The sequence below is a fragment of the Melopsittacus undulatus genome, chromosome 8, assembly GCF_012275295.1.
Source record: "Melopsittacus undulatus isolate bMelUnd1 chromosome 8, bMelUnd1.mat.Z, whole genome shotgun sequence".
NCBI classification, from domain to species: domain Eukaryota; kingdom Metazoa; phylum Chordata; class Aves; order Psittaciformes; family Psittaculidae; genus Melopsittacus; species Melopsittacus undulatus.
This window is the reverse complement of record NC_047534.1, coordinates 29,672,863-29,699,146: the sequence shown is the minus strand read 5'-3', so window position 1 is coordinate 29,699,146 and position 26,284 is coordinate 29,672,863.

Here is a 26,284-nt window from a genome sequence, read left to right as displayed (position 1 = left end):
TACAGGCTGTCCTAAACGAGATATTATTATGTATTAACATTTATTACTTTGGAGTAAAGAGAAAACAATATAATCTTTCCAAACAGAAAGACCCTTGTGACACCTACAAATACAAAGCTATTTTACAAGCTGATGCTTTGTGTTACTAAGGCTCTCTGAAGCAATTTAATTATTAGTTACAAAGTTTAATTTCTGATTGGAGGAGGTTAAACTTTTCCCTCCTCCTTTGGCAAAATGAACAAGAGAATGTCTTCACTTGCTTTTAAATATAGCAAGGGAGACAGATCAAGGCAGTATTACAATAAGATTTGTATGTCTTTTGCTAGTAGTGGGATGATGGTACTACACAAATGGGAAAGCAGGAGGCAAGGGGAAGGGAAGAGAGGCTGGGTAAAAATGTAATTATTTTGGGGACTAATCATGCTTGATTACTCATAGTAGCATAGACTATAAATGATTTATTTCCACAGCGTTTGACAGGCAGTTTTAAAATCAATAAAATGATACAAAGGCTTCTGCAACTGAAACTATAATCATCCCTCGGGTTACTGTAAAATAATGTAAGAAAGGTATATTTCTGTCTAAAGAGTCTGTTATGTTATGAAGACTATACTATTAGCATGGAATGTTATAAGCATACCTGTTTTGTTTTTCCTGAGCTAATTAAGCATCTGTGTTAAGGAGTTCCTCTGTGCTCTATCATTTGAAGAGCTTGCATTCAGGTTTCATCAGTGCCATATTAGATATGGTTGGCATTGAGAAGCATTCAACCAGCAACAAATGTGCTTAGGCTCCTATCAGCCAAAATGTACAGCTTGCCTGTAGTAATCCATCTGACCTTTAAGGTAACCTTTTGAACCATTGAGCAGTCTAATTTGAGAATCTAGTTTAATTTTTAGAGGTTGCAATACCTGAAGATTTTAAAGCTTCAGGTTAGATTCAAAGTGCGAGGGGGTTATAGCTGAACTAGTGGGGCATTGTTCTACTGTTAATGAAGAACAAAAGGCCTCCTGCCTCCCAGGGGTGCCATCAGCGTGCTCTGCTCGCTCCCTGAAATGCTTGTACACCAATGCACGCAGCATGGGGAATAAACAGGAGGAGTTAGAAGTCTGTGTGTGGTCTAAAGGTTATGACCTAGTGGCAATTACAGAGACATGGTGGGACAGCTCACATGACTGGAATGCGGTCATGGATGGCTATGTCCTTTTTAGGAAAGACAGGTCAGCAAAGCGAGGTGGTGGAGTTGCTCTTTATGTGAGAGAGCGACTAGAATGTATTGAGTTCTGTCCAGGGGCAGATGAGGAGAAAGTGGAATGTCTGTGGGTACGAATTAAGGGACAGACTGGTACGGGTGATACAGTTGTGGGAGTCTATTATAGACCTCCTGATCAGGATGAAGGAGTTGATGAAGGCTTTCTACAGGCAACTGAAAGCAGCCTCACGACTGGTCCTCCTGGGGGATTTTAACTACCCTGATATTTGCTGGAAGACTCACACAGCCAATCATTCACAGTCTAGGAGGTTCCTCCAGTGCATTGATGATAACTTCTTAATGCAAATGGTGGACAAACCAACTAGGAGAGGAGCGCTGCTAGATTTAGTACACACCAACAAGGAGGGTTTGGTTGAAGTGATGATGGTCAATGGCAGCCTTGGCTGCAGTGACCATGAGATGGTGGAGTTTAGGATCCTGTGTGGGAGGAATAGAATACCTAGCAAGGCCACAGTTCTGGATTTCCGAAGGGCCAACTTTGGCCTGTTCAATCAACTGCTAAGGGAAGTCCCATGGGAAAGGGTACTAGGTGGTAAAGGAGCTCATGATAGTTGGTCAGCATTCAAGGACCACTTCTTCCAAGCTCAGGATCAGAGAATCCCAATGAGTAGGAAATCAAGTAAGGGATCTAGGAGACCAGCGTGGTTAAACAAGGAACTGCTGGGCAAACTCAAGTGGAAAAGGAGAATTTATGGATTATGGAAAGAGGGGCTGGCCACTTGGGAGGAATATAGGACAGTTGTTAGAGGATGTAGGGAGGCAATTAGGACAGCTAAGGCCTCCTTGGAACTTAATCTTTCAAGTCGGATTAAGAACAATAGAAAGGGCTTCTTCAAATGCATAGCAGATAAAACTAACACAAGAGGCAATATAGGCCCACAGCTAAACGAGGTGAGTGCCCTGGAGACAGAGGATAGAAAGAAGGCAGAGGTGCTGAATGCTTTCTTTGCCTCACTCTTTACTCCTGCAGACTCTCCCCAGGGGCCCCAGATTCCTGTAGCCCCAGAAGGAGTCAGGACAAAGGAGGAGTTTGCTTTGGTAGATGAGGATTGGGTTAGGGATCAGCTATGCAATCTGGACATCTATAAATCGACGGGTCCAGATGGAATGCACCCACGGGTGCTGAGGGAGCTGGTGGAGGTCATTGCTAGGCCACACTCCATCATCTTTGGTAAATCGTGGGAAACGGGAGAGGTGCCTGAGGATTGGAAGATGGCAAATGTCACACCAGTCTATAAGAAAGGCAAGAAGGAGGACGCGGGTAATTATAGACCGGTCAGCCTTACCTCCATCCCTGGAAAGGTGATGGAACAACTTATTCTTGACTCCATCTCTAGGCATATCAAGGATGAGGGGGTTATTAAGAACAGCCAACATGGTTTTATGAAGGGGAAGTCATGTTTGACCAACCTTATAGCCTTCTATGAGGAAGTGACTAGGTGGAGGGATGATGGTAGAGCGGTAGATGTGCTTTTATTGATTTCAGTAAGGCATTTGATACTCTCTCCCACAGCATCCTCATAGATAAGCTAAGGAAGTGTGAGCTTGACGATCAGGTAGTGAGGTGGATCAAGAACTGGTTGAAAGGAAAAAGGCAGAGTTGTGGTCAATGGCACAGAATCTAGCTGGAGGTCTGTGACTAGTGGAGTCCCTCAGGGGTCGGTGCTGGGACCAGTGCTGTTTAATATTTTCATCAACGACCTGGTTGAGAGAACTGAGTGTACCCTCAGCAAGTTCGCTGATGACACTAAACTGGTAGGAGTGGCTGACACACCAGAAGGCTGTGTTGCCATTCAGCGGGACCTGGACAGGCTGGAGAGTTGGGCAGGGAGAAACTTGATGAAATTCAACAAGGGCAAGTGTAGAGTCTTGCATGTGGGGAAGAACAACCCCATGTACCAGTACAGGTTGGGGGTTGACCTGCTGGAAAGGAGTGAAGGGGAAAGGGACCTGGGGGTCCTGGTGGATAGGAGGATGACCATGAGCCAGCAATGTGCCCTTGTGGCCAAGAAGGCCAATGGCATCCTAGGGTGCATTAGAAAGGGTGTGGTTAGTAGGGCAAGAGAGGTTCTCCTCCCCCTCTACTCTGCCTTGGTGAGGCTGCATCTGGAATATTGCATCCAGTTCTCGTCCCCTCAGTTCAAGAAGGACAGGGAATTGCTTGAAAGAATCCAGCTCACAGCCATGAAGGTGATTAAGGGAGTGGAACACCTCCCTTATGAGGAGAGGCTGAGGAAGCTGGGTCTCTTTAGCTTGGAGAAGAGGAGACTGAGGGGTGACCTCATCAATGTTTACAAATATGTAAAGGGTGGGTGTCAGGATGATGGAGCTAGGTTTTTTTCAGTGATATCCAGTGACAGAACAAGGGGCAATGGGTGTAAACTGGAGCATAGGAGGTTCCATGTGAACATCAGGAAGAACTTCTTTACTGTGAGAGTGACAGAGCACTGGAACAGGTTGCCTAGGGAGGTTGTGGAGTCTCCTACGTTGGAGATATTCAAGGCCCGCCTGGACAAGTTCCTGTGTGATGTACTCTAGGTTACCCTGCTCTTGCAAGGGGGTTGGACTAGATGATCTTTTGAGGTCCCTTCCAACCCTCGGGATTCTGCGATTCTGTGATTCATCTTCTTTACTCATTTTGTCAAGGCTCACTTTTCACTATGCTTTTGGAAGCACTCTGTATAGAACGAAAATAGATTATATAATTTTTGCAGCTGCAAAATCAACAGCTCAGTAGACTCAAATAAAAGGAATGTCTCTTTTGATATGGTTTTCCTTCAAAATGTTAGCCTTTCAGCTGAAGTGTCTCATCCCTTTACTATTAAAGGAGTAAAATAAAAGTTCAGCATGTTTGCTTTACTGAAATGGCTAAGTAGATTGTGGGGGAGCCTGAGAAATTAATCAAGTTAATATATATCTGTAGGTATGTGTGCTTTCCTGCGGGTTAACTGAAGAGAGAAGTCACTTTCATATAGTCATTTGCAAGGACGACATAATCAAATGGCATTTGCCAGTTGTGACTGATATAACTGTTAACCCAGGTTAGAAAGATAAAAAGGTCTGGAAAAGCGCATACCTTTCTGATACCATTGTATTTTAGGATGTCTCTTCTGGGTACACGTTCTGGGTCCAGATGCCAAATCTCAGGGTGTTTCTATAAAACTGACATCTGCATTGCTAGTGACTCAGACTGTTATCTGCCAAAGCTATGGTTTGCTCTTTCTAACACTGGTGCTGATGGTAAAGGGCTGAGATGTTTTTATAAGGCCACTTCACTCCTTGGGGTTGGAAATATAATCAGTAAGTGCCATTTCTGAACATAATATGCTTTCAGTCTTATGTAGGGGAGCGATGTAAAGTCTTACAGCACCTGTAATCTTGCTTTTTATCTTGAGCTGCTGACCTAGATTATGTGACTGAAATAGGCAAAAAAGTTCAGTTTCTTGCCAGCAAGCTCATAGTGCATGAAACCCAATTAGCTGGTTCAGTTAACAGAAAAAATCTTGAAGCAAAAGGAGGGGAAATCTGTGGATATAAAATTCAAATTAATAAAAGCATGATGAGAGAAAAAAGAAAAGAAAATGTAAGTTGAGTTGAGCAATTCAAATTTTTCACTTCAACAAAATCTATTCATGCTTCTACCTAAGGTTGCTTAGAAGATCTTGTTTAAACCATCTCTTATTCTTAAAAATATAGAAATACATTTAAATTTTTTATATTTTTTTATAAGCTATAGTATCTACACACAATTTCTTAAAACATATATTTTTATATTTACTACATTGACTTTTATTTCTTTTTGGTCATTGTATTCCTCACACTTCTGTAAAAGACATTTTTCCAGCTCTAGAAAAGCTTTCAGAGACTCCATTAAAATACAGCTAAACTTTATCTGCAGTCAAGGCTTAAAGACACAGAATCACAGAATCCCGAGGGTTGGAAGGGACCTCAGAAGATCATCTAGTCCAACCCTCCTGCAAGAGCAGGGTAACCTAGAGTACATCACACAGGAACTTGTCCAGGCGGGCCTTGAATATCTCCAACGTAGGAGACTCCACAACCTCCCTAGGCAACCTGTTCCAGTGCTCTGTCACTCTCACAGTAAAGAAGTTCTTCCTGATGTTCACATGGAACCTCCTATGCTCCAGTTTACACCCATTGCCCCTTGTCCTACCACTGGATATCACTGAAAAAAACCTAGCTCCGTCATCCTGACACCCACCCTTTACATATCTGTAAACACTGATGAGGTCACCCCTCAGTCTCTTCTTCTCCAAGCTAAAGAGACCCAGCTCCCTCAGCCTCTCCTCATAAGGGAGGTGTTCCACTCCCTTAATCACCTTCATGGCTGTGAGCTGGATTCTTTCAAGCAATTCCCTGTCCTTCTTGAACTGAGGGGACGAGAACTGGATGCAATATTCCAGATGCAGCCTCACCAAGGCAGAGTAGAGGGGGAGGAGAACCTCTCTTGCCCTACTAACCACACCCTTTCTAATGCACCCTAGGATGCCATTGGCCTTCTTGGCCACAAGGGCACATTGCTGGCTCATGGTCATCCTCCTATCCACCAGGACCCCCAGGTCCCTTTCCCCTTCACTCCTTTCCAGCAGGTCAACCCCCAACCTGTACTGGTACATGGGGTTGTTCTTCCCCACATGCAAGACTCTACACTTGCCCTTGTTGAATTTCATCAAGTTTCTCCCTGCCCAACTCTCCAGCCTGTCCAGGTCCCGCTGAATGGCAACACAGCCTTCTGGTGTGTCAGCCACTCCTACCAGTTTAGTGTCATCAGCGAACTTGCTGAGGGTACACTCAGTTCTCTCAACCAGGTCGTTGATGAAAATATTAAACAGCACTGGTCCCAGCACCGACCCCTGAGGGACTCCACTAGTCACAGACCTCCAGCTAGATTCTGTGCCATTGACCACAACTCTGCCTTTTTCCTTTCAACCAGTTCTTGATCCACCTCACTACCTGATCGTCAAGCTCACACTTCCTTAGCTTATCTATGAGGATGCTGTGGGAGAGAGTATCAAATGCCTTACTGAAATCAATAAAAGCACATCTACCGCTCTACCATCATCCCTCCACCTAGTCACTTCCTCATAGAAGGCTATAAGGTTGGTCAAACATGACTTCCCCTTCATAAAACCATGTTGGCTGTTCTTAATAACCCCCTCATCCTTGATATGCCTAGAGATGGAGTCAAGAATAAGTTGTTCCATCACCTTTCCAGGGATGGAGGTAAGGCTGACCGGTCTATAATTACCCGCGTCCTCCTTCTTGCCTTTCTTATAGACTGGTGTGACATTTGCCATCTTCCAATCCTCAGGCACCTCTCCCGTTTCCCACGATTTACCAAAGATGATGGAGTGTGGCCTAGCAATGACCTCCACCAGCTCCCTCAGCACCCGTGGGTGCATTCCATCTGGACCCGTCGATTTATAGATGTCCAGATTGCATAGCTGATCCCTAACCCAATCCTCATCTACCAAAGCAAACTCCTCCTTTGTCCTGACTCCTTCTGGGGCTACAGGAATCTGGGGCCCCTGGGGAGAGTCTGCAGGAGTAAAGAGTGAGGCAAAGAAAGCATTCAGCACCTCTGCCTTCTTTCTATCCTCTGTCTCCAGGGCACTCACCTCGTTTAGCTGTGGGCCTATATTGCCTCTTGTGTTAGTTTTATCTGCTATGCATTTGAAGAAGCCCTTTCTATTGTTCTTAATCCGACTTGAAAGATTAAGTTCCAAGGAGGCCTTAGCTGTCCTAATTGCCTCCCTACATCCTCTAACAACTGTCCTATATTCCTCCCAAGTGGCCAGCCCCTCTTTCCATAATCCATAAATTCTCCTTTTCCACTTGAGTTTGCCCAGCAGTTCCTTGTTTAACCACGCTGGTCTCCTAGATCCCTTACTTGATTTCCTACTCATTGGGATTCTCTGATCCTGAGCTTGGAAGAAGTGGTCCTTGAATGCTGACCAACTATCATGAGCTCCTTTACCACCTAGTACCCTTTCCCATGGGACTTCCCTTAGCAGTTGATTGAACAGGCCAAAGTTGGCCCTTCGGAAATCCAGAACTGTGGCCTTGCTAGGTATTCTATTCCTCCCACACAGGATCCTAAACTCCACCATCTCATGGTCACTGCAGCCAAGGCTGCCATTGACCATCATCACTTCAACCAAACCCTCCTTGTTGGTGTGTACTAAATCTAGCAGCGCTCCTCTCCTAGTTGGTTTGTCCACCATTTGCATTAAGAAGTTATCATCAATGCACTGGAGGAACCTCCTAGACTGTGAATGATTGGCTGTGTGAGTCTTCCAGCAAATATCAGGGTAGTTAAAATCCCCCATGAGGACCAGTCGTGAGGCTGCTTTCAGTTGCCTGTAGAAAGCCTCATCAACTCCTTCATCCTGATCAGGAGGTCTATAATAGACTCCCACAACTGTATCACCCGTACCAGTCTGTCCCTTAATTCGTACCCACAGACATTCCACTTTCTCCTCATCTGCCCCTGGACAGAACTCAATACATTCTAGTCGCTCTCTCACATAAAGAGCAACTCCACCACCTCGCTTTGCTGACCTGTCTTTCCTAAAAAGGACATAGCCATCCATGACCGCATTCCAGTCATGTGAGCTGTCCCACCATGTCTCTGTAATTGCCACTAGGTCATAACCTTTAGACCACACACAGACTTCTAACTCCTCCTGTTTATTCCCCATGCTGCGTGCATTGGTGTACAAGCATTTCAGGGAGCGAGCAGAACACGCTGATGGCACCCCTGGGAGGCAGGAGGCCTTTTGTTCTTCATTAACAGTAGAACAATGCCCCACTAGTTCAGCTATGACCCCCTCACACTTTGAATCTAACCTGAAACTCTGTGAGTTAGCTCTGCTAACTCTTGTCCTAGTACCCTTTTTCACCTGCGGAACAGGGTCTAAACTATCCTTTCCCACAAATGAAACAATAGATTGATAGTCCTCTATAGTCCGCTATCCTTCAAGCCCTAGCATGTTTCTCTTGGGCTTGTCCCTAACCGGCCCAGCTGAATCCCCTCCACCCTTCATATCTAGTTTAAAGTCCTGTCAATAAGCCCTGCTAATTCTTGCCCCAAAACCCTTTTCCCCCTCTGGGACTGGTGTATCCCACCTGCCACCAGCAAACCAGGTGTCTCATACAGCAGCCCATGATTGAAAAATCCAAAACCCTGCGTTTGGCACCAGTCACGTAGCCATACATTAATCTGCAGACTCTTCCTATTTATCTCTTCACCCTTGCTTGTAACTGGTATGGAGGCAAACACCACTTGCACTCCAGATCCTTTAACCAGCCGTCCCAGGGCCCTGAAGTCTCTCTTCATTGCCCTTGCCCTCCTTGTAATAATTTCATCACTGCCAACCTGAAAAACCAGCAGTGGATAGTAGTCAGAAGGCTGCACCAGATCAGAGAGTTTCTTTTTAACATCTCTAATCCAAGCCCCAGGTAGGCAGCAGACTTCCCTGTGGGATGGATCCGGTCGACAAATGGGCCCTTCTATTCCTCTCAGAAGGGAGTCACCCACCACAATTACTCTTCTTCTTGGTTGGGGAAGTTCTAAGGCATGGGGGTGAGTGACAAGCCCTAGGTGACTCACTAGATAGATGTACCTCTCCATCTCCATTTACCTGGCTCTGTAGTTCCAAGACCTCATATCTGTTATTCAAGGGCAACTGGGAGGAAAGAAGGGATTGTGAGGGTTTTCTCTTACCTCTCCAAGGAGGAACCTCCCTCCATACATCCTTGTCCCTTAAGTTCTCTCCTTCTGTCTGATGGTAGGAGGGAAGGGGATCCATCACTTGTTCAACCACTTCCCTCTCCCTCTGCCTTTGGGTGTGGCTCCACCAATCTATTTCACTTTCGCATTCTCTGACGGCTCTCAACCTTTTTACCTCCTCCCTCAGTTCAAGCACCTGCCTGAGCAGTTCATTTATTTCCTAACAGCGAACACAAGCAGTGTCACTGGCTCCCTTCAATACAAATGCCAGGCTCAGGCATTCGCTGCAGCCAGAGACCTGCACAGCCGCATGTCTGCAGGAAGGCTCAGTCTGGATACCCACATTATTACTCACTACAGGTTTTGATCGTGTTGTAACCATGATCTATCTGGTCGATCAATCTGTCTACGTCTCTCCACACAAACAAGCACTCCTTCCTCCTCCTGTGCTCCAGGTGAGTCCTCTTGATGAGGCGGTTAACCTGCTTGCCTGCCCACTTGCCTGCCCACGTGAACTGCCACGCAAACTGCCTCGACCCGCTCTGTTTGCCCGCTCTGTTCCCCGTGCTCCCTGGGTAGGTTTTTAAGCACTCACAGCTGGCGCCACTCCTCCTGGCTCCATCCCCAGTGAGTCAGCTCCTCGCGTGAGCTGAGCTGCTGGCTCCTGGGCAAGTCCTGTTGAGGAGTTGGGGCTCCCTCCTCAGTGGCTCTTGTTGCTCTGAGGTGAGGCTCCTGGACGCTGATCTCTCCCCACTCCTCTCCGGTGTTGCAGGCATCCTCTCTCAAGCTACTCACCTCAGCAACTGACATCAGTACGCTTTCTCCTAAACATGTCCCACTACAATAGTTACAAATCATGAATAAAGGCTAGCAAACAGACAAGATTTCTTAAACAATTTCTTCAGGTCATGAACTGCCCTATAAATATCAGGAATGCCCCTGAAAGCCCTTGATCTAACAAAACTGAGTTGTTTTTTGTTTGTTTTTTTTTTTTTCTGTATGATCTTAGATGCATGCATCCAAGAGGTATTATTCTGTGGTCTCTGCATTTGTTGAAAGCTCACATAGAAAAGTATCTGCATTTACATGCTACTAAAATATTAAGTTGTACATTTGTTCATGGCCATGCACACTGCATTTCATTGTAGTCATTAAGATGTCATAGTCTGTAAGCAGCTAATCAGAAATTGATTAACAGACAGAATTGATGCAGCCCATTAAAAACTAATAAAATGGTCTGTAGAGACAGTAATGGGTAGGTTTTCTGTGTATGAAATAAAGCATCTCTCCCAGGATTATTGTTTGTCTTCCCAGGAATGGAAATGAATATCTGAAAACTGCTAGCTTCATGGAAAAAAATGGGATGAGTAAAGAAAGATGAAGCAAGATTTTAATTGCTAGGGTGTTAGCTTAGTAAAGAGTAAAATGCCTTTTAACTCTTGCGTTTGACTTACGGTAAGAGAGCAGTGGGCTGCACTCTGGGTGCTTATCTGCAGTAATAGACAGCAGAATTCATCCTCTGGGTTGGCTGTAGTCATGATGTCAGCAGCTGGAAGGCACAATGTAATCAATCTTTCATCTTTCACAGCTTTGGGGTTCAATTTAGAAAATAAATATCAAAATTATCAGCATTTTCCTAGCAGATGAAGACTGAAACAAACTGTTATCATTAAACAACTTTAATAATGAACAAGGGAGAAGATGTACACATTTACTACAAATCCATACATTCCACTGATTGTCAGCATTTAATGCAGAGGTAGCCCAAATGCTCTGTTTATCCTTTCTCTTAATCTTCAATGCAGAAGGGCTTCCTCCAGGAGATCCTTGTATCTATTATTTCATTTTGGGGCTAAAGATGACAAGTCTTTTTCAATACATAGAGTAGCTTAGCTCTTTGAGTTATTCTGGCTGTGGAATTTGCATTTATCTTTCCTCCTACTGGTTTTGCAGTTTCAGGGCACCATCATTCTGGTAGCCCTGAGGGGTAGACTGGGAAACTGAATTTTCATCTCTCTGCCCTACCATTATCTTGTTATGCAGCACTATTCATTATTTGTGAGCATGACAGAGAGACATCTTCCATCCTAGGCTACTGTTCACTGTAAGGACAAATTCCTGAGACCAGGCATGTATTTGGTGTATTGGCAGCCAGAGTAATCCAACCTGTTAGCTAGTACACTTTCTACTGTGACATTCCTCAGTTCCTGCTTCATGATTCCACATCACCTCTATGTCATTGTTTAATAGTTTAGTTAGGCAGCAGGACTGCCTGCCAGGGCTTCCTTCCTGGACTGTATCTCAGGCTGTTACTGGAAACACTGCTCTATGCTCTAGCTATTTCTTGTCAAGGTCATCCATCCTGTTTCCTAATCTAAGGCATAAAGAATAGCTCCGGTATTGCTCCGGGGGAAGAAATTCTGTAACTGGTGTTTTTGTCATCCAGATCTTTTCTGTTCTGTTGCTGTGTCTTCTTGTTGCCTTTCTGTTGTCTGACAACATTGTTCCATCTCGTATCTATTTGGCATGATTTTTTTCATTTTGTAGTTAAGCAAAGATTTAATGAGCATAGTACAGAGAGAAATAGAAACAATTAAATTCTGTAACTTTTGTGTGGCTTTGAAAAAAAATGAACTATACAGCCTAGCTTTTTTTCAAATCAGACTACCTAAAGCTACTTTTACCCCAAGTACTTTATGTGGATTAGAAATTATTGATGCTTCATTTTTTGTGTGCAATATATGTAATGCAAAAATGTCTGTCAATAAGATTCAGGTGGTATTTGTAGAATATACCCTTTCATGCTTTTGAGCTTTAGCAGATTTCTTCTCTGAACTATGTAACACGATGGGAAGGCATAATTCAAGCATATTTTTAAATTTTTCAGTTTCTCATTCTTTTCCCATTGACCCATATTTACTGTCTAAACAGTAATGCTTGTGTCACAACAGCAGATACTGGTTCTCAAGTCAACATTTTTTTTCAGTATTCAGTAATGTCACAATTTTTCTAAATAGTTTGGTTCACTTTTAAGGCAGGAAGGACTTTAAGCAGAGAAACATGAGAAGGTATTCAGTGAAGATTTTAAATAATGCTTTTTGTCCCTGCTACGTCATTTGTACCCACAGTGGTAGTGTTATTGTCATAGCTTCAACAAAGAAGCAAAAGCAAAGCAATCATATTGTATTATTTCCAGCAATGCAAACATGACAGGAAGGAGCTGTGCCAGTTACAGACTTTATAGGAACGTCACCATTGGAGAAAGCACCAGCACTTTCTTGGTGGCGCTTCAGAATACAAATAGGTTTTTCACTGTCCCAGTTGTGGGCTAATGGAACAATGTTTTAAGTTATTTCATTAATTGTTAACTCAGTTGCTAGGAGACAGAATGTGTTTAGACCTCATTAAGAAATCTTCTTAATGATATCCAAAGAGACTATGAAAAAATCCTTATGTTAAAAGTAATTTTTTATCAAGAGGAACTGGCAAAGATTTAAGCCAGTTCTGTAGTATAGAGATGGTCAATAAAAAGCAACAGATTGTCTTTAAGTGTATTGATGTTAAGAAGGTTCCAGAATAAACTGCATTAGTGTAACAAACCTGTTTACATTGAAGAGTTTATTTTGATTTTGGCTCAAATAGAAAGGAGTAAGCTTAGAACTTATTTTTCAGTGGAAGTTACTGCCTTTGTAAAATGTTTTTGTATTTAGTTGTAGACCAGAAGTAGTAAAAGATACAGTTACAATTTGAACCTTTAGTAGCCTCATGCTCTCCGGGGACTTCATCAGGAAAGAGTAAACCATTTCATGTAAACTTCTGGCTACACTGACTTCTTAGGTCTACAGGACTATTAATTTTGCACCAGTTGCAGTCTAGAATTAATCTTAATTATACAGTGTAAATCTATGTAGTTAAACTGCAGTCAGTTGAGTAATTGTGAAACAAATGTGAATTTAAGCTTGCATTTTGAATACATATTAATAAGGGTTTATATTTCTTTAAATGAAAATAAAATAAAAGACAATGTCATGGTTTGAACTGTGCTCTAATGGGTGAAAATGTACAAGATTCCCTGTATTTAAAAAAAAAAAAGTTTTGTGCATTGATGTGCATTTAAAATGTATATGTTTCAGTGTTTATGGCTTCAAATCAGACTTTAGTGTTTTCTAATGACAGAAGCACACATATGCTGAACAAGAATTATTTTGCTATCTATCTCAACAATATTCATAAGCTTTAAGGTTTTAGGTGCCAGTACAATTTGTCAAGCTACTAAATAAACTCCTATATTTTTTGGGAAAAAAAAAGTCTTATATTTTAGCTATAGCTATCAAAATATTTTTTGAAATCCATGATTATTTGTTTTCAGGTACAGTGTTAGGCTGTGATTGCTAAGCTTTCTTTACTATTCTGTCACCATCTTTTCCTTTTTGACATGGATAGATCTTCCAAGACTAGAAAAAGTAGTTTTTGTTTCCATGAAGATTATTTATCTCAGCTGCAAACACAAAGTTCCAGAAAAGAAAATTTAAAACTATTTAAGTGGAAGAATTGGCTATTAACTATTATGGAGAAATATAGCAGCTTATTCAGACTGCTATTTTGGTTTAGCACTCTAGGAGAGAAAAATATAGAGATAAATATAGAGATACGATTTTGCTATTATATATAAAGTTTGCACTTTTATGATTTAAATAGATAAAATATTCATTTACTTATACACTGCAAATCTGAACAACATTTTTTATGTTATTCCTATTGGCTAGCACTGCATGAATGAATAGCTCTTTCAAGCTAATATTTTGCTTTTATGGTTATTAATATCATTGAATCTCTATATGTTCTCTTAGATACGATAATAATATTAAGACTGCTATGAAATAGATACTATTCAGTGTGATACTTTATAAGTTCTAGTAAAAATGCTCATTATAGCAGACAAAGAATAATAGTCACAGAACACTCCTGTAAGAAGTCTTTCATTGTGCAAAATAACAGGATTAAGGCTGTGTACAGAATAAAGACTAATGCTTCATTCTACTTGAGCCAAACAGGGCACAGAAACAACCTGATGCATAGTGGTTAGTGAGGGGGCAAAGAGCATATGCATTTTGCTGATCTGCCAGAAGAGCTGGGGAGGTCGATGGTGATTCTGCCTCAATTCCAGACTCTGACGTTTGGCTGTACTTTGAAATGAGTCTTATCTCTGTTCTGCAGCTAAGTGAATGCTCCTTGAAGTCACTGATCTGTTTCTTTTTAATTCAGTGGACATCAGGTTGGGATCATAAGGAAAGAAGATTAAGTAACCAAAAAAACAGTCTCATGATAAATGAGAATCCCCAATCTCTGGATTATTGAGGACTTTACAAATCAGTGGGTAAACCACAATAGCACTCCGTGCATATTATTTCTCTTCTTGCTTTAAAGATGGAAACTATTTACTAGCTATATATTCAATGTTTGACATTATGAGATTTAGTTAGTTGACTAGATTTAAAGAGAGGCTTAAATTTAATTCTTTAAATTTATTTTATTTTTTTATTTAAACCTGTAAAGTGTTTCAAGTTTTGCTTCAGCATTTGTATATGCAGAGTGATATAGGTATCATGTATGATGAAATGTTTTGCTAGCATATTCTTATTGTGGTTAACTAATAAAATGTTATACAGCTGAAAGCCTAGACCCTTTTCTACAGTAATATGTACTTGGTAGCTTTCATAGAACAAGTATAAGCAGTCCATCTTGTAGAGGAGCATGCATCAGTGGAGAAAGAGTAATAGGTAAAAAGAGAGAATCCATCTGGGGCAAACAGAATTCCAAATTAAATGTTTTTCAATTAGGTTAATGCAGATACTTGAAAATAAAGCAGAAAAGTGAAGAACAGTGTTTGTCAGAAGTACCAAAGGAAATAAAAGCTCCGGGCACAGACTCTGATTGGAATGATTAATAAAAATTATCAAAGTTGTGTCTATAGAATTGATTCATGGTAAATGTCTGAAATGGCAAATTTAACACAAGCGACATAAAAATATCTTACAAGTCAGCTCTGGAAGCACCTTAAACTAAAAAGAATTCTTTGATTTAAAAAGTAATTGCTGTGACAAGACTTTGGAAGAATTTAATTGTAATAACCATGTACTAAAACTGTAAAACTAAACTGCAAAATCTTCTCCTTCATTATAGTCACTTTGTCCTGTGTTACCCAGCTGAAGAGCTTGTATGGCTTCTGATATAATGCAGATCAGCATATGTAAGGTTTACAACTCTTTATTACATGATGTAATCAAATTCAGCTTTCCATTCATCAGTTATTGTCTAAAAAGTGCTAGAGTTTGAAGCTTTACAAAAGGCAGTGAGAAGACAGCTTACTGATTGTCGTGGTTTAAAACCAGCCACACAGCTCGTGCACTCACTCCTCCCCTTTCTCCCCCAACTCCCAGAGAGTTGGGGAGGAGAATCCAAAGAATGTAGCTCCCATGGGTTGAGATAAGAACAGTTTAATAACTAAAGTATAGCACAAATCACTACTGCTACTACCAATAATAATAATAATAATGATGATAAAGGAAATAACAAATGAAGAGAATATGACACCTCACCACCTGCCGACTGATAACTCACCCCACCCTGCCCAACTGAGCCCCGACTGGTACCTCCTCCAACCCCCAGAGTCCTAGCCCATCCGGGTAACTCTCTGTTACATCCTGGGCATGACGTGCTGTGGTATGGAATACCTCTTTGGCTAGTTTGGGTCAGGTGTCCTGTCTCTGCTTCCTCCCGGCCTCCCCTCCTCCCTGGCAGAGCATGAGGCTCAGAAAGTCCTTGGCCAGAGTAAACATTTGAGCAGTAACTGAAAACATAGGTGCTATCAGCACCGTTCCCAGGCTGAAAGTCAAAACAGTGCTGCACCAGCTACCAAGAAAGAGAAAAAATGACTGCTACTGCTGAACCCAGGACACTGATACATACTACAATAAAGTACATTTATGTAAGAGTAAGACAAGGAAAAATTAAGTAAATGTTTTCCAGCTGCTAACATGCAGTGATCCTCATATTCCTCACTTCAAATAATATGCTTACATATGGATTTACAACATACCAAAAAATGGAAATACAGAATAAATTAAACCATTAGGAGGAAACATTAAGGTGGAATTGAAGGTATGTAATAGGAATTGTTTATGCCAGTAAACTGCAAGTAAAACCAAACAATTCTTGAAAAAATACTATAAACATGTTATTAAAAAGAATAGAATAACATATTTTTACTAAATATTAACACAATATATTATGTAAGTCCTGGAAGCATGTCTTTGCTTTCCTAAAAAAGAATAATGCAAGTGGACATTAACAAGGAATGAAATTATTTGGATTTGTCTTGGTTACTAATGGTCACTGGACACTGTTTCAACTGTGGCTCAAGGCAACAAAATAAAGTATGATTCTTGTGTAAAAATATAACTCCACAAAAATTTCACAGGATACTTTGGTCTTAACCACTCATTTGACATAATGTAATTTTTGAAGGGATGGAAAAATATGATGTACTTTATGTTTATTTTGACAGGGCTTTTATAAATGCACTAATATATTAACTGCATTAGCACAGTTAATATATTGTGACACCAGTTCTGAAGTCAGTTTTTGTATATGAAGATGTTTCTATATATATATGAGAATGGCATACTGAAATGGCTCAGTCTTGAATTACATGGCCTGATACAGTACATCTTGGCATATATTTGAAGAAAAATACTGTATATGCTTATATAGTTAGAGAAAAATCCTGGCTGTTCGTGGAGTTCTTATGAGAAATCAAGTCTGAAAGCTTTTATATTTCAGTCTGTGTTTCAAGTGGTCTCAATACAGAGGAAAGTGGGTATAATAACACTGCAAGAGAGAAATCTCCTGTGACAGTTTTCTTCTGAGTGACGTATGAGACATCAGGCTTTCTCCACCAAAATAGACAGGGGCCATAACACTACCTCCACAGTATTATGGGGAAGAGGAGGGAAGGGATTTCCAACTGCTTACTACTTCCTGCTTTCTGAAAACTCAATAATCGTATTTTGGATACCTGAGATGAAGACTGACAAAGTCCAGGTTTACTTTTGACAGCTATACATGGAGTCTGCATTAGCAGACATTAGCAGCAGACACTTTTTCCTTGACATTCATAGAATCATAGAACCATAGAATAGTTAGGGTCGGAAAGGATCTTAAGATCATCCAGTTTCAACCCCCCTGCCATGGGCAGGGACACCTCACATTAAATCATGCCACTCATGGGTCTGTCCAACCTGGCCTTGAACACTGCCAGGGATGGAGCATTCACAACCTCCCTGGGCAACCCATTCCAGCGCCTCACCAACTTAACAGTAAAGAATTTCTTCCTTAGATCCAGTCTAAACCTCCCCTCTTTAAGTTTCAACCCATTACCCCTTGTCCTATCGCTACAGTCCCTAATGAATAGTCCCTCACCAGCATCCCTGCAGGCCCCCTGCAGATACTGGAAGGCTGCTCTGAGGTGTCTCTTCTCCAGGCCTTCTCTTCTCCAGGCTGAACAGACACAACTTTCTCAGCCTGTCTTCATATGGGAGGTGCTCCACTCCCCTGATCATCCTCGTGGCCCTCCTCTGGACTTGTTCCAACAGTTCCATGTCCTTTTTATGTTGAGGACACCAGAACTGCACACAGTACTCCAAGTGAGGTCTCAGGAGAGCAGAGTAGAGGGGCAGGATCACCTCCTTCAACCTGCTGGTCATGTTCCTTTTGATGCAGCCCAGAATACGGTTGGCTTTCTGGGCTGTGAGTGCACACTGCTGGCTCATGTTCATTTTCTCATTGACTAATACCCCAAGTCCTTCTCTGCCGGGCTGCACTGAATTTCCTTTTTGCCCAACCTGTAGCTGTGCCTGGGATTGCTCCGACCCAGGTGTAGGACCTTGCACTTGGCATGGTTAAACTTCATGAGGTTGGTATCAGCCCACCTCACAAGCATGTCAAGGTCCCTCTGGATGGCATTCCTTCCCTCCAGCGTATCAACAGAACCACACAGCTTGGTGTCATCAGCAAACCTGCTGAGGGCACACTCAATCCTACTGTCCATGTCAGCGACAAAGATATTAAACAAGACCAGTCCCAACACCTATCCCTGAGGGACACCACTCGTTACTGGTCTCCAGCTGGACATTTAACCGTTGACCACAACTCTTTGAGTGCAACCATATTTAGCTCTAACATAGGTCTCCAAAAATGCCAAGTACAATGAAAAATTTAATTCTGTTTATATTAACTATGTTCAGTATGGGAATAGTTGAGATTATTTGCAAAGGCTAGGGAAATTTAAAGTCCCAAAGACAGGTGGTGAACACTGAAGAAAGTGTAAAAGGCCAACAAACACTGATGGTCACAAAGGTCCACTGAGTATCAGGGGGAGAACTGGGTTCCACTCTTTCCAAGAAGCAGGTGATGTTAGCAGGAACATGTGTGAGTTGTATGAATTGGAAGCTATGTGAGGATTTTCAGGTCTTGATGACTTTCAATACTATGTTGTTAGTCCAGAAGACAAAACCCTAAATTAAGCTAGTTTATCACTAATGAAATAGAGTGTCTCTTAGAAAAGAGAAAACTACCTCTATAGAGCTATCAGGATAGCACCAAGGAAAATGAGGACATGCATTGCAAAAATTTTTATATCTTCTTGCTTATCTTTGGAAGTTCATGTCAGGGATGAACAAAAGGGTGAAGCCCTGGAAAGAGCTAGCAGCACCAAAGGAATACTGGGATACCCCTTTGTCAGCAGCTGAATGAGTTAACTGGATGAACTCTGAACTTCTTTACTGTAAGAGTGACAGAGCACTGGAACAGGTTGTCCAGGGGGGTTGTGGAGTCTCCTATGTTGAAGATATTCAAGGCCCACCTGGACAAGTTCCTGTGTGATGTACTCTAGGTTACCCTGCTCTTGCAGCGGGGTTGGACTGAATGATCTTTCGAGGTCCCTTCCAACCCTTGTGATTCTGTGAAAAGGAAATTCAGTCCTGAGTCAAATGGTAAGTATAAATAAGAAATTAATAAACTGTGTATACTGATATTTGATTCAGCATTGAGGGAAAAACTGATGATAAATCCCATTATATGGTGTAATGTAATATATAGGTTAATTTGAAATTCTCCTTTCATCAGTCTAAGTATTTGCATTTCTGTACTGTGCAAATGTATTTCTTTCAGAGCACAAGCTGGATTACTATCTGCCATTCAAATTGCCATATGACAATCAGTGTTGGACTGAATTTCCATAATGCTTTCACACTGAAAATTTTAATAGTGTAGGTGGTTTTTAGACCAGATTTATCAGTCACATTCTTGAACCTTTGAAGCAACATGAAAATGGCATTGTTTCTAAGTACTTAGAAGAAACCAGTTAGTGAGTTGATACAGTTTCAATTATTATCTTTGGTTAGATGAAGTAAAAACTACCTTAAGCATATACTGTGGTAAAATAAGCAGAACTTTCAGAATTCTGAAATGTGAGTGCCTTTACGTGTCAGTGCAAGAAAGATCAAATAAATGTGGCTCCAAATGCCTGCCTTGCACAGACTCCTAAACAGAGTCTTCACCATCTAATGTCTGAGGTGCCTGTATGTAAGTCAGTCAGGATAGTCTGGTCAATTTGCATCCCTTCGCTTTGTTACAGAAGTCAGAAACGACCAGGCAGTGATATTCAGTCTTTTCCTGCATACAGGGAGACTTTACTTTTCAGATTCAAATTTAATTGCAATAGGATGCAGCCATGTTACTTTGAAAAGCATTCCATGCAAGCTTACACTGCACTGCTGGTTAGGTGGCTGTGCATTCGTCTTGTCTTCACTAGCTTGCAAGGAACAAAATTTCTTTATGGATCATGGTTCAAGGTCTTCTCTATTTTAAAGCTTGATACTTGAGGGAAGATACAAACCATTGGAAAAAGCTTCTGTATCTTAAAGTGAAGATTATTAACTTGATTATGATTTATTAGGACCAAGCTGTATTGAAGTAATAATGCATTTTAATGTGCATCATTGCATGTGTGGATACTTTTAGAGCAAACGCTACAGCTATTTTAATAAAAAATAATTATTTCTCCATGGTGACTACCAAATAATATCAAGAATGTATTAAATTAATATTGATGCTTTGCGATATCTGAAGAGTTTAGGTATGTTTATATGATAGGGGACTGCTGCGTATGTTACTCCACCTTTCTGGGATCCAACTGTATAGATTACATAAGCAATCCATTGAAAGTTTAAATTCAAAGCCATCTGTAAAACTTCTGTCTTACCTGTCAAACAATGAGGCAGAAACTCCGATTTTAGTGGTTTGTAAAGCTTTAAATTATAGTCTTCTGTTCAGTAATAAACATTGACAGTGTTTTGTTATGCCCATTAGTATGTCTAAAAAGAGATACCCTCAAGGATGACCTGGAATATACCTGTCATTTAGAGGCAGATGAATTTTCCCTTTATTAATTGATAGTATTTCCACACTCCACAAAAGTAAATTTCATCTATTCAAACGTGTTCAGCATATAGGTTGGTGCTAGAATTTTATGTCAGACAGGATTAAAGTCACAAACTTTCTAACAGTGGGAATCAGAAGAAACAGTTTTTATTTTTAAAACCTGTCATCTCTGAATTAGGGTGGTATTTTATGTGTAACCTGAAGTGATGTGGAGAGACAGGTCTACATTGTATTAAAAACAATGTATGGTTCAGATAAAGTTCTATCTTAGCAGTAATATTTTGCCCTATTTTCATATACACTGCCTACACATGACTGCATAGGAATTCCATTTTTGCTTAAGCTAGAGATAATTTTATTTCAGACTGAGCACAGATGAATTTTAAACATAATTTAAGCTACATTTATTTCAACCTAAGATTATTTGTTTAGAACAGAGATATTGGGGGAGGGGGAGAAGAACTGTGTATTAAAACTGTAACGCAGTCATGTGGTACTATATTAAGGTTTTAAAAAGAAAAAACACTACCTTATTAAAGAGAACTTTGTTTTAAAGTATAAATTTTATGTCCAAATCATGAATTAATTAACATCCTAATGTTTTTTAAACCTATACCAAAACACTGAGGGAGTAATCAAACAATGAATTCCAAGAGAGAGGTTTGTAACAATATCAGAAGTCAAAGTTGGCACAGAAAAATAATTTTAGTATACAAACAGTGATTTTATCACTGTTACTTTATCACCTATTATTTACCACAAAGTTGTTTTGATGGTGAGGACTAACTGTCAAAGAAAGCACGTATTGTCCTTGAATTCCTTCTTTGATGTGATTGTACAATTAAATCTATTCTCACAAATGTGTTGCCCAGTAGATAAGTTCCAACTTAGCAATGTTATTTCTGCTTTCATGAGGATAAATAAAGTGAAGTCTTGTGGGTTTTTCCTGTTAATTAATTCTTTGTCTTGTTGTTTTTTGTTTTTTTTTTTGTACTCATAACATTTGGATGAATGTTATCTGCATGTCAGTACAGAAAACACTCAAACCTTAAATAGCAATACTAAACACCTTAAAATAGTCTTAATATTTTGTTTAAAAATAATCCCGCTCCAAACCCAAACAAACTAATAAGCTAACCCTATGGAATCTTTTTTCAGTTTATACTTTATACTCTTACATTTTCAGTTATATTCATCTGTTATTTTTCTGTCCTGTGTCTTTCCCTCTAACATTCATTTCTTAATTTAAGATTGAAGTGGGTGCTGTTAGATAGAGATGGCTGGTTTATGGCTAACAGTATTTAATAACACTTGTGAAAATGACTAACACTTGACTGAAAGTACTTCTGTGCACTGGAACTGCAGTGAAATTGCTGTGCTGAGAAAATTGCTGTTGAATCCGAATGGTGCTCAAGTAAATATAATAATTTGTTTCATTTGTTAGTGTCACTAGGCAAAATAGCTACAGGTTTTCGTTCAGATTGATCCAGCGATATTAAGTATAGAAGAGTGACAAATGCATAAAGGTGCTGATACAACAAAGTGATTTGAATTACTAATTTTCTGTAAGCCTCTGTCAATATTCTATGCAGATGAAATTATCCTAGTGTGCCATAATGGATGTTCAGCTGTAACAAACACAATCAGTCTTTCACATCATTCAAACTTATATGTATGTAACTTATATGTATGTTTGCACATTTGTTTCTTTCTTCTTGAGTCTTTCCAATTCTTCTGAAAGTTGGCAAGGTACTAAAATACCCGCTTAACTGAACAACTTTAAATGTGAGTGCTTAAATATGACCAATTAACTGCTCTTAGAGCTTTCTGAGACTTTAGTGTGTCAAAATACAAGCTCTAGTGCTGGAGAAGGTAACAGTTGCAGTACGGCCAGTGGCTACAGAAGCACTGTCACACCCACTTAGCCTACCATGGCTTCCTCTTCTAGCCAATGATACCTCAGCCCAGATGAACAATATTACAGCTCACAGCATTTAATAGTCCCAGGACCACACAAGAGTCAGTGTCTGAGTCCTGGTTTCCAATTCACTGCTGGAATGAGCAAGCCAGATGACTGCACTTGCAGTGACAGGTTTGTGATGTGTACAGGCGTTTACCACTCATCAGCATCAGTTCCGGTGCCCTCAACATAAAAAGGACATGGAACTGTTAGAACAAGTCCAGAGGAGGGCCACGAGGATGATCAGGGGAGTGGAGCACCTCCCATATGAAGACAGGCTGAGAAAGTTGGGGCTGTTCAGCCTGGAGAAGAGAAGGCCTGAAGAAGAGACACCTCAGAGCAGCCTTCCAGTATCTGCAGGGGGCCTATAGGGATGCTGGTGAGGGGCTATTAATTAGGGACTGTAGTGACAGGACAAAGGGTAACGGGTTGAAACTTAAACAGGGAGGTTTGGACTGGATATAAGGAAGAAATTCTTTACTGTTAGGGTGGTGAGGTACTGTACTGGGTTGCCCAGGGAGGTTGTGAATGCTCCATCCCTGGCAGTGTTCAAGGCCAGGTTGGATGAAGCCTTGGGTGATATGGTTTAGTGTGAGGTGTCCCTGCCCATGGCAGGGGGATTGGAACTAGATGATCTTGAGGTCCTTTCCAGCCCTAACTATTCTACGATTCTATGATTCTGGAAACCCAACCCTGATTTTTTTTTCCCCACTTCTTTTTTTTTTTTTTCCCACCTAAAACAATTCTTAGAAAATAATTTCAGGCTTTCTCATCTCTCTCTAATTATTATTCATTATGTAACATCTCCAGTCTGGTGGAGCACAGCCTTTCTATTTATTCCAAAAGGTGAGTATCCTTCTCCTCGAGCTGTTCCATTGTAAGGAATGGAATTGTGTGGAATCAATTATTTTTCAATGTGACTGATGAATCACAATCAGTTCATGTTCTATGAACTGTAGTCTTATTTTGCCTACCAAAGCAACAGTTTTCAGCTGCACTTAGGTACATTGAATTCAGTTGGCATCTTTCAGTATAGAAAGTCATACTATCAATTGGTGCCTAAAGGCTCTTTCTTAAGATGGGGCTTGGATACTCACCCTAAACCAAGCAACAACTGCTGTATTTGGTACAAAAGTTCAAGTTCCTTCATGTTACAGTTAACCTGACAACTCAAGTTGAGATTCCTGAAATGAGTCAGTTTTGAAAATATCCCTTCACTTTTTACCAGTTTCCTCAGGGAAGGGGAAGCATAATACCAAAGTTCTGTGCCTGAATCTGTTAAAACTTGGTAAAGCTTCTATAAGGAAGTATTTAAAGAATAATTCCCTCAGTTGGCTAGGTCATCTAAGGAAATGCTTTCAGTGAAGGAAGTGACATCGAATTTTGGGGATAACAAATGACCTAAATGGGTTCTTGGCAGTTCTGCTACTGTCCACTCATAAAAGCATTTTATTCTGTAACTGCTTTCATTAGCAATTTAGGATTGAACTGTTGCCATTTAGGCTATATTATGACATTTATGGAATCAAAACACACTGAGCCCATTGAGTTGTTCTCAACACCTCAATGATCAAGACTCAGAATTAAGAAACGTTTGACTCTGATACAAATCTTATTTTATCTGTTCTGCTGGTGTATGTTAACCAGACAAGCAGGAACCCTTACAGCATTAAGAAGGGTGAGTAATATTTGAGTTCTTTGGCTAGAGAAGTACTGAAGTTAAGAAGAGTATAAAGATAACAGACTCAACTGAGTTGAATGGCTCACTGGTTTTAATGATTATATACACATGACTGTGAACTCAGACTTTGATTTGGTTAGCTAATCTGCCTACTGATCCATGAATTCCCTGTCAATTGTAATCTATGTACATTAATGTTTGTTTATTAGTCTCTTCTTCTCACTTATATGCTTTGAATATGGGGAGGTCACTCCTGATTTTCCTTCTGATTTACAGAACATTTTTTCAAGAGTTGGCAGAATTGTGTAGTTGTATTTACATCTTCATCTGTTGGTGATTGAAAGCCCTTAATAAAGTAACCAAACTATGAAATAGTGTTGTCTGCTTTCAGGAACATGTAATAGGGAATTTGCAAGGGCAGGGAGTGAACAGTACCTCAGGATCAATGGTGTAAAGTATTTTTACTCTCACATCAGACCAATTGCAGTGGCATACTTCTTCCTGTTGATTGCAGTGAACATTGATACATCTGTTATCACATGCAAAAAGAGGGCTTATAAAAAAATCCTGAAGAAAGCCCCCACAAAACAGCATGAATCTGAAGCACTACCCCAGCTGAAATGGTTATTTTAGATACTTACAGGTATAAGTAAGCCTTCTTTGGGTGCAGACAAGAGCAAGTTAAGTGTTAATATTTATTGACTGAATTTGTACTATTATCCCAACAGTTAATATGTATAAAGAGCTGCTCTTGTTATTATTGTTCTAATAGCCTTTCAAGGAGATTAACTGTTAAAGCATATTTATTGGTATCAACAAACACCCTGTAGTTATTTCTTCATTTATGTTATTTTCTTTCTAGACAGTAGATATATTTTCAGTTGGGGTTTGAAATTCCATTTTATAAATGTCTTGGCCTTACTTTGAAACTTTCTTAGGAAAAAAAAATATATTAAAGAAATTTTATTTCTTTGGCATTTCTGCCTTGTGTGGATATGATTAAACTAATGTACCCAATTCATTTCACCTTAAATACCTTGTGTTGTCAGATGCATAGAAGTAATGAACAGTGCCCTTTGCCATTTACAGGACTGTTTTTCTAGAGGATAGTCATATCTCTATCTTTCCTAAATAGTGGAGTGTTCAGAGAGGACTTTGGTGAATGTTTTAATATATTTGAAAAATGGTGCTATTTGAAAAATAATGAGCTTAGCAGGGTATAATGGCAAAAAGTAGAGAATAATCCCTTCTCTGACTGTTACTGCTCTTCTTTTGAAAAACTGTTTTATTTCATGCTTTTATTTTTGGTTTTGTATATGTGTAGTTCTTTGAAACATGGTTGTGTAACAGTGAATGAAATACATTGTCATTTAGCAGAATAAAATTTCTGGTGTTTTACTCTGTTGGTGTTCTTTGAGGATCAGCTGTGCTGAGATTTCGCCTTTTTTTATTTTATTTTTGGTGTGCTTTGGGGGAAGTGTTGTCTTTCTTTTTTTGCTTCATAGATTTTTCTGAATTTTTCCAGATCTATCATGTTACAATATTCATTTCCATAGCATACCAGGCAGGCTGGATTTCTTTTTCCTCATGTGTAGCTAAATGCAGTTTAGAGTCAGGATGGGAATTGTGAAAGGATCTTAATTCCAATATTTGGTTAAATTATTATTTTTTAAAAAAAACTTACTATTTTAATTCGGGGGGGGGGGGTTGGGGTGGAGAGAACAGAGAAACTCCTGAAACTTGTCACTCTTAAAGGGTTTATGAAGAACTTGCTTAATGTTTGGACTCTCAAAATAAGATTTTGGATGGCTTTGTGAGATTGTGTGAAAACTTAGTTTTGTGTTGTATTTGCCTGTAGTATTATTTTAGCCCTTCAAAAAAGAAGAAACCTTTGCTTTGTTGGGTTTGTTTTTCTTTTCCCAAGGCTGAATCGTTTCAGTCTGGGATGGACAAAAATTACTCAGCCTTTTATTACCTTTCAGTTTTGACCATTGTAATGATATCATTTCACTTGGTTTTTTTCTGCTACTTATATTTCTCATGTTTTAGTTGTTTTCCTGTCTTCCTAAAGCAACAAGAAATAGATATTTGATGGTCATACAATGTATGACAATG